Source organism: Sinocyclocheilus rhinocerous, unplaced genomic scaffold (assembly GCF_001515625.1).
Source record: "Sinocyclocheilus rhinocerous isolate Xijiao unplaced genomic scaffold, SAMN03320098_v1.1 scaffold1029, whole genome shotgun sequence".
NCBI classification, from domain to species: domain Eukaryota; kingdom Metazoa; phylum Chordata; class Actinopteri; order Cypriniformes; family Cyprinidae; genus Sinocyclocheilus; species Sinocyclocheilus rhinocerous.
Window position 1 is genome coordinate 667,015 of NW_015664012.1, and position 11,292 is coordinate 678,306.

Here is an 11,292-nt window from a genome sequence, read left to right on the forward strand (position 1 = left end):
TCTGGATCCTCTTCATTTTGCCTACAAAGCAAACAGTTCTGTGGATGATGCAGTCAACATGGGACTGCATTATATTCTGCAACACCTTGATAGACCTGGGACTTATGCAAGGATCTTGTTTTTGTAGACTTCAGTTTGACCTTTAATACCATCATGCCTGACCTTCTCTCAGACAAACTGACCCAGCTGTCTGTGCCCACCCCAATCTGTCAGTGGATCACCAGCTTCCTGACAGACAGGCAGCAGCTAGTGAGGCTGGGTAAACTCACATCCAGGACTCTCACGATCAGCACTGGCACCCCTCAGGGACGTGTGCTCTCCCCACTGCTTTTCACCCTGTATATGAATGAATGCACTGCAAAAGATCCCTCTGTCAAGCTCCTAAAATTTGCAGATGACGCTACCATCTTCGGCCTCATACACAACGGAGACTAGTTTGCTTACAGACATGAGGTTAAAGAGCTGGCTGTCTGGTGCAGTCACAACAACCTGGAGCTGAACACACTCAAAATAGTGGAGATGATCGTGGATTTCAACCCCCTGCACTCCCCCACTCACCATCATGAACAGCTCTGTGGCTGCAGTAGAGTCATTCAGGTTCCTGGGCACCACCATCTCTCAGAACCTGATGTGGGACACTCACATAGACTCCATTGCTAAAAAGGCCCAGCAGAGGTTGTACTTCCTTCACCAACTGAGGAAATTCAACCTGCCACAGGAGCTGCTGAAACAGTTCTCGCCCATGATCGAGTCTGTCCTGTGTTCATCCATAACTGTCTGGTTTGGTTCAGCTACCAAATCAGACATCAAGAGACTATAACGGACAGTCAGGACTGCTGAGAAGATTATTGGTTCTCCTCTGCCCAACCTCCAAGATCTTTACACCTCCAGAGTGAAGAAAAGGGCTAAGAAAATCACTTTGGACCCCTCACACCCAGCCCACTCTCTCTTTCAACTGTTGCCCTCTGGCTGGCACTACCACCGACCACCAGAACAGCCAGGCACAAGAACAGTTTTTTTCCCTCAGGCTATATTCAGCCTAAACAGCTTTCATAACTATACACTGTCCATCATAACTGACAGATTTATACATAGCATCTCAAAATTGTACATTTGTAAACTACATAAACTGTACACTTGTAAATAACATATCTGTACATTCATTAAATCAGTTATATGTTTTTCTCTTCTACTTCTGTATTATATTGCATTATTTAATTTTCTGTTATTATATTTGTCTTATATTGTCTTATATTAGTGTTATATTTCTTCTTTACTGTGTAATTCATATGTATGTCTGCACTATCACGTATGTTTGCACTATGTCTGTACTTTCTTCTGCACTGGAAGCTCCTGTCGCCAAGACAAATTTCTTGTGTGTGTAAACTTAATTGGCAATAAAGCTTTTTCTGACTTCTGAAATGAGATGAGGAAAAGCAACCCTATATTATGAATTGATAACAGACATCAGCACGTGGCTACAAGGCTAGAATTTGCTTTCAGTGGGTTTGGAGTGGCTATTTCCTGCTCAGGTGCAGCATTGCCATGGTTACCATCGTGCATTTCGTAGGAGACAGCAGGCAAAGATTAAGGAACGTGTGGAGGAGAATTTCTGGAGAAGACGAAAGGCATGAGACTGAGACAAACAGAAGCAAATTAGATACTCAGAACATGAGTTATGCTAAAATGTGACTATAAACATGTGTGACTTCAATTACAGCACATGCACATGAAAGCAGATACATCATCCACCCACATACTCACACATACAGACACACACACACACTCATGCTGATGTATAGGCCTGAGTGCTGAACTGTAAAGTCTAGTGGATGATCTACTGCAGCATCTGTGCTAACCTCCTCACCGACCGGCGCTCCATCACTCAGCCCAGATGAGGAGTTATAGAAGATGGCTTTGCCTTCCTGCACGGTCCTGCGGTCGGAGCTGCAGATAAGATGAGAGGCCCTCCAGAGAGTCATACAATAACAGCAGAGAGGACAAGAGGAAAATTGTGAGTGCTGATCACTGCCCTAGGCTACTCTGAGTTTGCAGGCAACGCGGCCACTTTCATCTGATTCCAGGAGAAATGACAGCCATTTGGAGTCTCATCACCCTAGCAAGCAAACTCATTTTCCCCATACAAACACAGAAAGAAGGAGAAGTCCTTCTTCAAGTAGCTCAGGGAAACCAGAATTAGAGCTTCATGGTGAAATTATTCACATCCTCACACTATTTTAAAAGACGTTTCTGAAAAGGCATTGGAGATGAAAAACACTTTATTATGATTCTGGGAGGGAATAAATACAAAAATACTCTGTCTGTCAAGGTGATTCACAAGGAGTAAAAAGAGAAAACAGTTAACAACACAGTGATAAGTGATTATTTATTCTTAAAAGCACAACAAAATATGTCCCTCACCTCTAAAAGGTATGAACCAGACGCACAGAGCAATTGTAAAAGTCCTCATTTATTTGCAGCACCTGTCAAGCGGCAAAAAGCAGCCAGTGATGATTTTAGCATGGGAAGGAAACTCACCATACACCTGCCAGAAAAGAACTAGCTCTTTCCACTGAGAGGCCTAATCGACCATCATGGAGAGGGACATGAAAACTGGTGTGGGGTTGAACTGACGGATGGGGAGGCTCCTCACTGCGAAAGCCATCCACGTTGAGCCTGATTGAACTGGATGAAAGTACAGAACCTGCAGCACCGTACTTCATGACCTGGGCCAACATGTCTCCAAAAGCACAACCAGCCCAGACACCTTTCTTGTGAGCTGACAGCCCATCTCACAACAGATTCCCGCCCATGTGATGCTGGAGACCTTTAAAAGTGGGATTAAAGCGAGAAATAGCACTTTATTAGCTGTACCTCATGGAGACAGTGTGGATATAACGCCTACGTCATATTAAAGTGTCATGCTAGTGTTGTGATTAAGTCCAAATATACCACATTAAACTATACATAAAGGATATTTTCGTATGCCGAATTGCAGCCAGAGATGGTTGGGTTAGCTTAGCCCAGAGCATGAAATAGAGACATGAATTAAGGCGCTATCTCGTTCCAATCCTTGATGGATTTTATGAGCTCATCAGTAACTTAAATTAATTCACAATGTAATTCAATCAGCTGTTGTTTCAAATATCTGATTAAAACCCTTGGTTACATCCTGGAATTGAATAACAAGGAGAAAGTGTTGAATTGTTAAAAGACTCGAAACATTAAGTGGTAGGAAATTGCCAATCAGAAACTTTGCCTTCAAAAACGCAGGTCATAATTAAGAATCATTTTCTATGAAAATAAAAAAGGCAAAATGTGAATGTGATGTGGCAATATGATTTGAAGACATGAAAAAGTGCCTTGATCCATTGCAAAACTCCTTAGTATGTGGGTATTTCTTCAACTTTGGGTTTTCTTTATTAAAACAATAGACTTCTATTTCCTTTTTGTTATATAAAAGTCACATGATTTTTTTATCATGCCATAAATAAATATATTTATCTTTAAAACGATGATTATCTAATCAAAGCATTTTATACATATAAAACTTAAGATGGCATCAAAGTAAAATATTACTCAGAAACACTTGCAGACAGAGCACACACACACACGTGTATATATATATATATTGCATAATTTTCCTGTAATTTTGTCAAATTTGAAAACTGTGTGAAAATGTTATTTAATATTGCGTATTTAGGATTTATAAAATGCAAGCAAAATTATCCTTAATATATAATAAAAAAAATTTCCTAAATGTTAAAATGTAAATTCCACCACTGTCAATTCCATCAAAAACTGCCATGAAATGCCATTCAATCCACAACATCAGAAGCAAAGACTATACTGTCAGTTTCCATGGAGCCCCACTATCTTTATATTACAGTTGCATATACATTGACCTAACTCAAAGTAGACATGCAGTGGGAGATGGCGTCTCCTGCCTCTAACAGCTTCTATTCAACACTTCCAAACCCAGTGAGACAAACAGTGAGAGCTCAAGAGCATCTCAATGAGTTTTGAATTGAGCGAATGAGGAATGAAAAAGCCCCAGAAATTACTTTTCATTTTATCAGTGATTTTAAATGTATGAATTAGCTCTATTGAACAAGAGCTTTCACACAAGGGAACTTTCTGAGGCGTGAGAGTTTTGCGAGATTACAAAACGGAGCTCATGAGGGACACAAATGGCTTCAGGCTATCAATATAATGAATTTAGGGACTTTAGCACCTCCTTTTGATGCACTTAAAGTAATCTTGGTCGAAGATAGCCAGTGATATATGTATGTTTTAGGTTTCTTGTTTGCATGGGATGCAATATCCTACCAAACTGCCAATTCTACTCATCTCTTCCTTAGTAACATTCACACCTGAGGGTTCAGAATTATATATTCAAGTCAGACCACATCAGAGGCCGTTGGGGTTGTTGTATCTATGCGAATTCAATGCTCAGCCTCACATTAAAAATGGCACACACACACACACACACACACACTCTCTCTTCCTGGCCTTGTAGAGTAAACAGGGGGAGGTCAGTCAGGGATCGGATTGCCTCAGGCTGCAGTCAAACTCTCATGTTGACAACTTGGTATCATCTAACTGAGTTTGACTTCTGTCTTTCGCGTGGCATATCACTAATGGATATGGGGCGTAAAATTACCGCCTCCCATCTGGGACCCTGGCAAGAAACAACAAAAGCCAGTGTCCCAGCGTCCTCCACCAACCGGCTACCGGAGACACGTAGAAGCTAATTAGCAGATCAACCCACAGCTCATCTATCATGTATTAGTGGAGGGAAGGTGAAGGAATGTTGAAAGTTTTCCGCCCTAGTTCGAGCAGAGGTGCACAGGGAGGGAATTGTTGATGCTTTGTTATAAATTCACATCAAAATGACAGCCAACAGAAACTAGAGATGCACAACATTTTTCTATCATATTTGTTATCGCCCAATATTAGCATTTTTTAAAATGATCAATATAGGTAAATATTAGATACAGATTATATTAACTAATATTGGATATTTAATGATCCAATATCCACCTATTTTTTTCCTAGTTTCACCTATTTTTACATTTAGATGACTATTTCTGGCATTACACGCTCATTCAAAATTAAAAGTTATCTTATTAAAAATATACAAATCTCTTTGAAAATATATGTCTTAATTTCAATCATAATATTTTGATGTTTTGAATAAATTCACTAATATTCAGTAATAAATGTAAAAATTCCAAACAAAGACTTGCAATTCTATTCCAAAAAAAAAAAAAAAACATTTAAAATGTCATTTTCACCATATAATTTTAAATGTGATGAAATTGAAACTAATTGCACAATTTTTTAATTGTTTTATTTTTTTTATAATTGATTGTAAGTTAATTATTTATTAAATATTATAATTCTTATGTTTCTACTAAAAATAGTATAAAATTATACTGCCATTATATCTGCCATTTTTGGGTTATCAGTCATAAAATCAATTGTTGGTATCAATCAGGTCATTTTAAATACTGAATATTAAATGAAAAACTACTAACTGAATATTAATAACAATAAATAATAAAAGACTGATTGATGTGGAATCCATTATATCTATTTTCTAAATGCATGTTATTGATCTTATTGTGAACAATTCATACATGCATAGGTTACCTTTTTTCTGTTTTGACCTTGTAATTTTTAATTAAAATATCAACCCCCCAGTAAAATGACAGACTTCTATGTGATGACGTATAGTGGACTTTTATTTATTCCACTTCAAACCCTCACTTTCTTACAATTGACAGCAAGTTCGCATTCTGATCTGCCTCCATCTAATCAACAACAGCCAGAACCTAGAGGGAAGTCCCTGCCCTACTTTTTTTTCTTCATTTTGCTAAGCCATATCACCCAGATATATATGACAACATGGAAGTGAAGACCTGTTGTTACTTCAGTTATATCTCAACTTTAAAGAGAAAGTGTGAAAATTGACGGTAACAGTTGACGGTAGCCATTGACTTCCAAAGTATGGGGGAAAAATACTATGGAGTCAGTGGCTACCGTCAACTATTTGGTTACCAGCATGATTCAAAATATCTTATTTTGTGCTCAACAGAAGAAAGAAACTCAAACAGGTTTGTAGCAACATGACGGTGAGCAAATAATGACAGAATTTTCATTTTTGGGTGAATTCTTCCTGAAATATCAGTGTATCCCTAATGGCAATATACTTACACACTTTGACTCCTCATTTCAGAAGCCCAGCACACGCCACTGTTGTACAGAATGGGGGAGCAGGGATTTATCTTCTTCATCCTGAAGTGACCTTTACTGCTCTGGAGGGGGATCTATTGATTGGCAGCGGCAAAACATTTGGCTGGTCCTCTGTAGTGTTTTTCCATGGAGGCCAAAGTGCTAGAACAACAACAGTGGTGGCTGATATTCATGGAGTCTGTTTTAATTGACATCTTACAAACGCAACCTGACAGCTTTCTCACACGAGAGCAGAAGACAGCGGGTGTCCTCTCATCAGTCGCTTCCTCCTGGCCTCGTCTGGCTGGTTGATGCTGACTGAACGTGTGTGTGGGAGTGTATGTGTGTGCGCGCCTACCCGAACGTGCTCTTTCGAAAATCGTAATGTTGTTTTGATCTCACTATGAGTGAAATGTAAGCATAGATGGTCCGGGAGCTGTTCTTCTTACACTAGACATGGCATGATAAAACAAGTGATTTGCTTCCAGTTAAATCCGAGTTTTAACAGTGTCCTAACCAGCCATGACATTTTTTAGTACAGTGAAACTTCATTGGTTTCACTTTGAATGCTACAAATAGTCAAATATTAGCTACTTCTAGCTACTTTTCATGGACTAATCAATAATTCTCAATGGAAAAAATATCAAGTTATTATGGATAAAGAACATTTGGCAACAGGATAAAGAAAAGCAATGGTTAAATTCTATATAATAATGCATTTTAAATACATTTAAAAAGGCAGTTTTAATTATTTTATTTTTTTTACATCTATCAAGAAATCAAGATTTAAGTACCACACCAAGTTTTCCACCCTATTTTTTTCTCACTGAATATTACAAAAGAAATGGGTTCGAATTGGTAATTCATGTCACTTTCAACTTCAGTCAGTGTTATTTTAGTATCATTAATATATGATTATAGTTTTTGTTAATAATTTGAATAGTTTTTTTATATATACATATATATTTTCGTAAAACTTTTAGTAATTTTTGTGTTTGTCATTTTATTATTTTTTTAATGTCTATGTAATTCTTCTTCTTTTCTCAGTTTAAGTTATTTTTGTACTTCAAGTTAAACTAAAATAAAGTGAGAAATGGTGCCTTGGCAACCAGCTGAAATCGAATAAGTTAACCCTAAAAAGGCAAGAGTAGAAAATGATCGGCAAAAAAATCATTTCATGTCACTTTTTATTTCATCTGGACTTAAGTAAAACATATTCAAAGGAATTTTTGAAATATTTGTTATATTTGGGATTTTATGAGTTGTATCTCCCAGGATAAATTGTCCTATTAGGGTATAAAAAACAGCCCAAGACATCAATAATTCTATGATTTATTTGATGCAAACAAATATGTAATATTCAAAGTATGCTGCATGTATGACATGTCTAAGTGTCCTAAAATTGAGGCATAGACATTTCTTGTATTTTTACAGTGCTGAACCGACTCATCTTCATCCTTGTCTTCATCCATAACCACCGAAGGGGGAACACCAAACCCCAGCTTTAACTGTGTCACATTGCGCAGCAGTTTCACATTCACTGTCTACAAATAGCTTGTTGCTTGCACAGTGTTAGGCCAGCGTGTGTGTGTTCATTATCAACAGTGTCAGGCGCATTGGGGTGCATCTGTCTGCTGTTATCTCAGTACTGCTGGGGCAGTAGAACTTGGTGAATCCTTCTGATCTGGGAACAGGCGCTGCAGACGCTCACACTCTGATCTCTGAACATCTGATGCTGGCAGGAGGACCATGGCCACCACATATCACAACACCCTCCCCCATAATGGCCTTATCAACATGATGGCACATGGGCAAGAGACTGAAGCCAATGTCAGTTTAATTAGTGGGCCACTGGAGCCCTCGAGGTACAGAAATGCGAGGAAGTATCACAGAGCCAAACAAAGAATGCAGGTGAAAAAATGCTGACTCAAGTGTCTGTGGTGGATGTACAGAACATCTTTACACAAACCTGCAGTTTTTACTATTTTATATCCTATTTCAATTTCTCACTGTCACATATTGCCTTTCTTTCTCCCAAACTCTCTCCCGCATTACATGTTTTAAAGTAGAACATGATCCTGGATCAATATCCTTTGTTTGTCCTGGAATAATCATATACCTAATTCTACCCATAAGCCCAAGGATGGACTGGAACTAAAAAATAACCTACTATATACATTACCATTGAAAAATTTGGTGTCATATTAGAATGATTTCTAAAGGATCATGTGACACTGAAGACTGAAGTAATGATGCTGAAAATTCAGCTTTGCCATCACAGGATTTAAAGGGTTAGTTCATCCAAAAATAACAATTCTGTCATTAATTACTCCCCCTCATGTCGTTTCAAACCCGTAAGACCTTCGTTCATCTTCGGAACACAATTTAAGATATTTTTGATGGAATCTGAGAGCTGTCTGACCCTGCATAGACAGCAACGCAACTGAAATGTTCCCAAGTCCAGAAACGTAGCAAGGAGATCTGTAAAATAATCCATGTGACATCAGTGGTTCAACCGTCACACGGATACGCTGTTTCCGTTCAGATCAAATCACAACAACGTAGGAAACAAATCCGGTGTGACGCAGCTGACACAGAACATCATACATTGTTTAAGTCCAGCGGATATTCTCCAAAATGGCACCAGGGTGACGCGGAGGAGACGAATTGTTGAATAAAGTTGTTTTTTTTTTTTCTTTTGCGCACAAAAATTATTCTCGTAGCTTTGTAAAATTACGGTTGAACCACTGATGTCACATGGATTATTTTACAGATCTCCTTGCTACGTTTCTGGACTTGGGAACATTTCTATTGCGTTGCTGTCTATGGAGGGTCAGACAGCTCTCAGATTCCATCAAAAATATCTTAATTTGTGTTCCGAAGATGAACGAAGGTCTTATGGGTTTGAAACGACATGAGGGGGGAGTAATTAATGACAGAATTTTCATTTTTGGGTGAACTATCCCTTTAATTACATTATAAAACATTAAAATTGAAAACAGTTATTTGAAATTGTACTAATATTTTACAATATTATTGTTTTTACTGTATTTTTGATATAAAAAATTGCAGACTTGGTGAGTATATCTCTTCTTATGCCAACGCCAAACTTGGTTGTTGTGAATAAAATGGCGAAATAGTGTGTTAATCAATGTTTTGATTTAAGAGTGTATGAATGCTTACATTTCAACTTGTTTATCCCACAAAGAGATTTTGATGCTTACAGTACAGCAGTCGAGCCGTATAGATCAGGTTCATTCTACTTTAGTATATATTCTTTTTAGAACTTGAAAATGTAATATGATAAAAAACTAAATATGAAATACGATATAATATGAAAAAATAACTTTAAAAATCTATAATAATAATTCTTCAAAATATATTCTTTGTGTTTTTCCAGAAGAAAAAAAAAACATTGTGATGTGAGAAAATTATGACAAAATTTTTATTTTTGGGTTAACTATCCCTAAAGGTGTGATCACATTTAACACTGTGAAATTTTCAATCTGTGTGATTTGGAGTTTTGCATGAGGACGAAAAAATTCAAGTTGGTCATGCAATTAAAAAATGACCTAAAGGTTGCAGGTTCGAGTCTCAGGTCCAGCAGGGATTATAGGTGGGGGATGTGAATGTACAGCGCTCTCTTCCACCTTCAATACCACAACTGAGGTGAGACCCTTGAGCAAGGCACCGAACCCCCAACTGCTCCCCGGGCGCTGCAGCAAAAATGGCTGGCCACTGCTCTGGGTGTGCGTTCACGGTGTGTGTGTGTGTGTGTGTGTGTTTGTGTGTGTTCACTTCTCACTGCTGTGTGTGTGCACTTGGATGGGTTAAATGCAGAGCACAAATTCCAAGTATGGGAGACTTTCACTTTGAACAGAAAGCTGTGACTGCACCTTAAATGGATAGTTCACCAAAAACGAAAATTCTGTCATCATTTATGAAATACCATGGAAGTCAATGGCTCAAGTGTTTGGTTATAAATATTCTTTAAAATATCTTCTTTTGTGTTCAATAGAAAAAGAAAAAAAAACTCAACACAGGTTTGGAACAACTTGAGGGTGAGTAAATGATGACAAAATGTTCATTCTTGGGTGAACTATGTCTTTAAGTCTAAACCACCCCCAAAAAATCAGATAAACTGTAAGTGGTTGTTAAGAATGTAGTAGACCTCAGATGTGAGCTTAACCCTATCCATAACTCTAATCGTATCTTGAAAATCGGATTGGTTGATACAAATGTTGTTCCAGGACCAACAAGAATGTCCTACTTGGGTAAATCATGTTAAGCACTCTCTTGTTCTCAGTTTCCCTCCTCTTGTTCACTCAAACATCTCCCACAAACTGAATTAATATCCAGTCTGCATGCTTATTTACCTCTCCTGATCTTCCTGTCTTCTGCAATCCGACACTTAAAGTAACAAGAATGTATGAGTAAATATTGCTCACTGTACAGTTATGTCCTTATAAGAGCTTATGGGCATATATACAGTATATGTGTGTACACAGAAGTCAAGATGTTTGATCAATGCATTTGCACACATTTCTTTGTGTATGAGCGAGTAGATATCTCAGTGTGAAGGAGTGTGTAGGTGTGTGTAAAATAACCCTCACTTGGGATTCTGCCCCGGGTATCAATCACACACCCCTGTGCTGTTCCTGAAGAAGAACGAGTGCAGAGGGAAAAGCATGAGTCTGGGATGAAAGAGCAGCAGTGAGGATGATGTTCTCAGGGATCACGCAAAATGAGTAAAGATTTTGCTCACCTCGTACTTCTTTCCCTCCTTTCACATGTTAAATGTCCGGATGCAACATACAGGGATGCAGAATAGAAGATGATTCTCTTTCCTACGGCCAAGGATACATGTCTGTATCCTTCAGGAATGAAAACTTGTCCAGATGAAACAAAAGGGGGGGAGATCTCGAGTAGCATTGATCAAGAAGGGCTCTTGAGAAGGAATAGATACATGCACTGTCAAAAGAAAAAAATTGTCCAGTAAAATATCTAAACACACTCAAACTACACAATTCTACTTTATAAGACAATATATATATA

The 11,292-nt window shown here is 38.1% G+C and overlaps 1 long non-coding RNA gene across 1 annotated transcript in view; it reads left to right on the forward strand.

The window, feature by feature from the left end:
* The window catches only part of LOC107729172 (uncharacterized), a 19,783-nt gene extending 13,813 nt beyond the window's left edge, over positions 1-5,970 (forward strand). The window contains exon 3 of the long non-coding RNA XR_001638563.1: positions 5,959-5,970. This is a non-coding gene — a long non-coding RNA (uncharacterized LOC107729172). The remainder of the gene's footprint in view (positions 1-5,958) is intronic.
* The last annotated feature ends 5,322 nt before the right edge of the window (positions 5,971-11,292 follow it).